Source organism: Petaurus breviceps, unplaced genomic scaffold, assembly GCF_028583685.1.
Source record: "Petaurus breviceps papuanus isolate PSGF00001 unplaced genomic scaffold, PetGlider_PUasm1.0 99, whole genome shotgun sequence".
Lineage (NCBI taxonomy): Eukaryota > Metazoa > Chordata > Mammalia > Diprotodontia > Petauridae > Petaurus > Petaurus breviceps.
The window spans coordinates 15,520,014-15,526,844 of record NW_027187465.1 but is presented as its reverse complement, the minus strand read 5'-3'; the positions used below and the strand labels follow the sequence as shown (position 1 = coordinate 15,526,844).

Here is a 6,831-nt window from a genome sequence, read left to right as displayed (position 1 = left end):
GTGCTTCCCCCTTCCCCCCAGCCCCCCCAGTCAGGTTGGGTCTGGCAGCCACAGTTTACCTGCCTCGTCACTGTCGGAGTCATCGTGGCTAGTGCTTTCCTGCTGGAACCTAGTCGGCGCTTAATAAATGTTTGGTGAATTAATTGATTATTGATGTGTTTCTCACATTTCTTCCTGTTCATTTTTTAGGACACAATAATGATAATCCATTCATTACATTCATGTACCATTATTTAACTCTTCCCCAACCATTGGGTTCCCCCCCCTCCCCCCGCTTTGTTTCCAGTTCTTTGCCACTAACCAAAGTCACATTATGAATATTTTGGTTCATATGGAGCTTTTCTTTCTGTTTTTGACGTCCTCTGGGTATATGCCTATTGGGATGCCCAGACCAAAGGGCATAGAACATTTTAGTCACTTGAGAGTTAATGTTTATGCAGCTACTTTATGGAAACCTTCATCAAAGATGTGGATTTTAAATCAGACGTTATCCCTAGCTGTGTGATTTGAGCCGTGTGTCATTTAACTTCTCAACTTCCTTTTCTTCATCTGTAAAATGGAGAGAATAATAGTTAACTGGTCCAGTGAACGTTTGTGCAAGGTACAGTTTTGAGTGTTTGGGATACAAAATGAAGAGCAGGAAAGAACTTCGCTGCTTTTATTCTGCTTGTAATTACTTGTCTTGCAGGACGAAATGATATTTTATCTTTTAATTTAAAAGTTTTTTTATGTCTTCTGTCATTTATATCACCATAGTTTTCCAGTATGAGCCATCTCATATTGTTCTAAAGGCAAAAAAAAAAAAAGGGGAAAAAATAAACACAATCCATCAGCACTTTTGGGAACAATCCACAAACAACCCTGCTGCAATGTGCAACACCTGGGAACCCTCCACCTCTGAATCTTCTCTTGTCCCTTCTTTTGAGCCCTGCTTGTTCTTTATAGTTTTACAACATTTGCTTTTGACTTCTTCAGTATGTGGTTCTCTCCATTTGAATTATTGCAAATGGTTGTGTATATTGTTGTCTTCACTCTGCATCAGTTCATATAAATCTTTTCATGCTTCTCTCTATTCATCACATTTATCATTTCTTACCCATACAGTAATATTCCATTACATTCATGCACTATAATTTGTTTAGTGATTCCTTAATTGAGGGACATTTCTTTGTCTCAAATTCTTTGCTATCACAGAAAGTGATTTTTTTAGTATTTTGGTGTATGTAGATAGGAACTTTTCTTCTTATCAATGCCCTCCTTGAAGTATAAGACCAGTAATGGAATCTTTATGTCCAAGTATATAGCCATTTTAGACACTGCATTTACATAATACCAAGTGGCTTTTAAAAATGACATTTACATTCCAGTGATGATGGTGATGATGAAGATAGTGGTAATGATGATGTCTCAGAGCTCCTGAATGTTTTCCTTTTGGAAAACAAACTGTGGAAAGTCCAACTAGACCAAACTGGTTTTGTGTTTACTGATCACTATTTTGGACTGAGGACTATTGTAGCTGAGATCAGATCTTTAACCAGAAGGTTCACCATAAGGTTGATGGAATTTTGACTGTGATGTCATAGGAGGGAGGCAGTTGGAGCAGTGAAAAAACATGGAATTTGGAGTCCAGATGACCTGGATTGAAGTCCTGAGTATGCTACTTATGACCTAACCATGTGAGCTTGGGCGAGTCACTTAACTTTTCTGGCTTCATTTTCTTCATCCTTAAAAGAAGGAGGTCAGCCTAGAGGAGCTCTCAAAAGGCTCCGCTAAGTCTTAAGCTGTTATGTGGCGCAGTGCAAGGGCCCTGGGCCTGGAATCAGGAAAACCTGAGCACAAATCCAGCCTCAGAAACTTCCTGGCTGTGGGACCCTGGGCAAGTCACTTCATGTCTGTTTGTCTCCGTATTTATTAAGCACCTACTGTGTGTAGGCACTTTAGCTGGGAATACAAAGAAAGGTAACATAGCCCCTGCCTTCAAAGAGTTCACAGTTCAGTGGGGGAGGCAACACACAAACATTATGTGTAAACAGCGTAGATACATAATAAATCCTAAGTAATGAGCAGAGGGAAGGCACTAGCATTAAAGGGAACTGGGAAGGACTTCTTGTAGAAGACGGAATTTTAGCTGAGACTTGAAAGAAGCCTGAGAAGGGGGGAGAATCCCCGGCACGAGAGTCAGCAAGTGCTGACGCCTCAGTTTCTTTATCAGTAAAATGGAGATGACACCTACTGCCTGAGTAGAGACGAGGACCAAATGAGACATTTGGAAAGCCCTCTGCAAACCTTCAAACACTGTCAGAGTGTTGCCTATAATAGAGGAAAGGTTGCTGTCTGCTTCAGTGGTGGAAGTACCCACCTTGTCAGATTCTTATTGTCTTTGTCTCACTCGCACCTAACCCTGTGCCCAGTATCTAGAAGGCACGAGAAGCTTGACCCCAAATAAGAAATAGGAGAAAATACATCCCTCTTTTTGCACAAGGAGTGGACCACAGGTGTGGAATATTGGGCATAAGTTTAGACTCTTGTGGATGTCAGTTGGTTTTACTAAACTATTTTTTTTCTTCTTATTTTGAGAAGAGGTGAGAAGAGGGATACAGTGGGCAGTATACCCAGGTGACATAAAAGCAAAGGGTATCAATACAAAGTTATTTAAATGAATAGAATGCTTGTTAAATGAATGAATTTTTCTGTGCACCTGAGGTAATGGCGACATAGTGATGAAGCAGAGTAATCCTTGTTCTGAAAGAATTTATAATCTAATTATAGGGAAATCATTTGTGGACACATATGACTGTGATGAGTCAGAGGTAACATCTAGAAAAAAGTCCTCTGAGATTTAGAACTGAAATTACCCTGGAATTGGCAGGTTACCCAAAGGAGCTGTCCTTTAGTGGAGGAATTGATTCTGGGGCCTGCCTAGCCGTGGTCTATGTAGTGTTTACTACACCACAGTCGGGAATATCCAATATTTACCGCTTACTAGTTCTATTTACCCAAGACTTAGTAACCTTCAATAGTGTCTTTTTAAATGGAAATGTAACTCTTATCTTAGAAGAATGTTGTCATGGCTTAGAGATGACCCTGGACCTCTTCGGTTTCTTGAACTTGAATAATGATATTAAAAGGTCTTGCTTCTTTCTCCATGTTTTCACCACCAGAGAATTCTTATCTGAACCCTTTATGAAGTGGAATTTATTTTATTCTTAAAACTGAAAATACTTATTCCCTTTTGGGTCTATGTAGAAATATCATTAATATTGATTCTGGTGAAATAATGAGAGGGAATTAATCCTCATTAAAACTTAATTGTGCAAATATGAAGTCCTTTCTCTAAAGTGCTTTGTTTTTCTTTTAGCAATTGTTGTTGAGTCATTTCAGTCACATAAAACTCTCTGTGACCTCATTTAGGGTTTTCTTGTTAAAGATACCAGAGTGGTTTGCCATTTCCTTCTCCAGTTCATTTTCCAGATGAGGAAACTGAGGGAAACAGGGTGAAATGACTTGCACAGGGTCATACAGCTAGGAATTTGAACTCAGGACCTCCTGACTCCAGGTCTGGCGCTCTATCCACTGTGCCACCTACCTGCCCTTCTTTTAGTAGTGGAAGCACACTAATTTTGCTTGGGAATATTGCATTATTTTAAAATGTTTTCTCTTCCAGTCTAAAGTTTTCACTAGAAATGAATTTGCTAACATGGAAAAAATAATTAAACTGTCTTTTGATCTTTTATTTTGCCCCCCTTGGAGAGCACATACAGGTCTTTGTAACTTAAGATCTTTGTCTTGTAAAGTATAGTGTTGGCTGGGAAGAGCCGTGTATTTAAAGAGTGGCAGGGTCTTGATAGACAACTACAATTTAGTGGAAATGAAAACTCAGCAGTGACTCCCTTTGAGTGTAGTCTCTGCCCATGAAGCTTTTGATAAGAGCAGTTGGAAATCATCTCATTTGAGGTGGTGAGTTAGGAATATCCTAAGTGAACAATTGATATTCTTCTTGGTATTCAGTTACCCAGATGCAGAAAAGACAGTCACGCTCCTGGGCAGACTGCCACTGGTAGCAGGCGCCTTCCTTCTTTCCCCTTTTCTCTTCTCTTTCCATCCTCACCTAGTCGTGTTGGGGCAGCCTTTGCAGAGCTCCAGCCCTTCTGCCTGCTTCCTTCCTCCCTGCTGGGATGAGCTCTGCTTACGTTTCCCCTCCTTCTTTTTTAGGCTAGTCAGTGTGGAAAGCAATGAATGAATAAAATGGTTTATTATCGTTATCAAAGTATTTGTGTTGGGAGGGATCTTAGAGGTCATTGAGTCAAGTTCTCTTTATACAGATGGGGAAACAGAAGCCGGAGAGATTCTATGATTAGCTCAAAGGTTATGCACCTAGTAAGCCCAAGTACTCATGCTTGGACTCTAAATCATCCAAAGTTCTTGTCATTAGTAGCATCTAGAAATTGTATTTGAGTGAGAATTGTTGCTGCATGTGGAGATGTGCTATCAAAGGTCCGAAAACCCACCCATAGGGTCTATTCATGTCCTTAAAATGTATGATGTTCATTAAAACTCTGCTTGTACATGGGTAATGGTCTTTTCCAACCATCAGTGTCATACAGAAATGTAGGGTTAACATTTTAGAGCCAGGCAAAATTTTTTATTCTAATTAATGTACACTTTTCAATATCAGCCACTGATAATTCTTGAAAATGTCTGGAGTAGTAGAGCATATCATCAGCATATTTATGATTGCAGAGCAGAAAGTGAATTTAATTGTCATCTTTTCCCATTCCTGAGATAGAAATAAATTATTTCCCTTACCTATCACTTCGGCATTTCCCAATACCATCCAGTTTTTCTCCAAAGCCCTAATTACAGCTACCTCTGATACTAGTGCAAACCAGTGGCTTGGAAACCATTGCTCTTTCTCTGTAGGTCTCCTGCTTCCTTAGAAGTCATAGCCTAGTAGAGTCTTCCTTATCTAACTCTTAATGAGACCTTGTCCCACTCTCATCCATTCCAGTGGAAGCAGTTGTGAAGTGAACCCCCTGAATTTTCTCCCCCCAGGACCCTTACTGGACTAGAGCTCCACCCTTTTCAGGTGTCACCCCACTACTCTTTCCTCTTTTCTAAACTTTCACCCTAGGAACCTTCTGCTAGAGAAAGATTGGTTGTTTGGGATGACAAAGTGTCTATGTCTTTTATAGGCATGTGAGAGCTTTTGTGTCTTGGAAGGAATATTATTGTGGTAAGGAAAGATGTGTTTCTGGCACCTCCAGGTGGAAATGGGAAAACATTTCCTTCTGGAAAGTGTGGAATAGTGGTGATCAGGCTCTGCATTGCCACCATTCATCTGTATTATGAGTTAAATTGACTTTGGTGGGCTGCCTTGAAACCTAGCCCTCTTTTAGTAACATTGCAATGGGGAAGTGAGTTCCAATTTGCACAGTTTGGTAAGGGAAATATAGTCATAATTGGGGATTGCCTATGTTGCTCTATATTCCTACTTAACTTTTGATGTGTGTACATCTTGTTCATGTAAATTGTAAATTTCTGGAAATTAGGAACAAGTCAGTCAAGCAGTATTTATTGTGTCTTATTCTTTTTCTGTATTGCTCATAGCATTTAGCTTGGTGCTGAGCACATATTAAGTGTTCTGTATGTACTTGTTGAATGAATGAACTGAATTTCAGTGAGGTGGTGCAATGGATAGAGCCTTGGACTTGGAGGAAGACCTCGAACCTTAATCCTGCCTCAGATACTTGCTGACTCCGTGAGTCTGGGCAAGTCACTTTGCTCTCTCAGCCTCAGGGATAATCACTCGACATTTATTAAGTGCGTACTATGTGTCAGGCACTCAGCTGAGCCCTGGATAATGATAGTACCTGCCTCGATTGGGAGACTCTACCGAGATAACATGTTGTGCCTGGTTAGAAATGCTGGTTGGCTGTTTCTTTGAAGTGAATCTGTAAGTGGTGTGCTGGAAATATGGGGAAACTTAATTTTGGCTGTTTGAGACTTTTGCTCACCTATTGTTTTTCATCAGCACTCAGGAGGGGTGCTTTGGGGAGGCTGGCTTCATCCATTACATCTGATTGTAATATCTTGGGCTTACTTAGCTTTTGCCAATAGTTAAAGTAATCAAGATAAACTGCCTTGGAAAGGAGAAGCTTTTAGTCACACAGCATTTTATTGTAATTGCATGAACATTTTTTGATCACAGTTATAGTTACTTTTCTCTCTCTTAAAAAAAAAAGAAACACTTAGGGAAATTTTCTCTTTGTCCTGTTTTCCCTGAAGGTTTACATTGGAGAAGAAATTAAGAAGAAAGTCAATTTCCTTACTTCTGACTGATTTGGCTCTTACTAATTATCCCTTTTTTAAAAAAAAAATGAGGGGGCAGATTAAATTTCTGACAGTAAGGCACAAAACTAATCCATTTACAGAATTAGTATTACATTAGCACATAGAAGTGTAACTCTCTCTCCCTGGGGATGGATCTATTTGCAATTTCTACCAAGCCTTTTGGAATAAGGCCAGTAGACTTTGGGAAAATCAAGTACTGAGTGACTTTGAAGTAACAAGTAACATTAGCCTTTTGTGTTTTTGACTTGACCTATCTACAAAGCAGAGACTGGGGAGGCTTCTATACCTTTAAATGCAAATGTAACTGGATTTTATTTAGGAGAAGAATAAATCTGTGAGCCACTGGCCAAAAAAGAAATTCCTCTTTTGACATCAGCAGTTAACATTTGGTGTATGTGCCGTGGAAAAAGTGTTTTCTTTAAATTTGCAGAAATCTTTATGATCTAATGAATCTTTGATGATTCTTTTTTTTTTTTTTTA

At 39.5% G+C, this 6,831-nt stretch overlaps 1 protein-coding gene across 1 annotated transcript in view; it reads left to right on the top strand.

The window, feature by feature from the left end:
* Positions 1–6,831, top strand: part of FBXW8 (F-box and WD repeat domain containing 8) — a 120,771-nt gene that overhangs the window by 1,713 nt on the left and 112,227 nt on the right. The gene's annotated exons all lie outside the window — the stretch shown is intronic.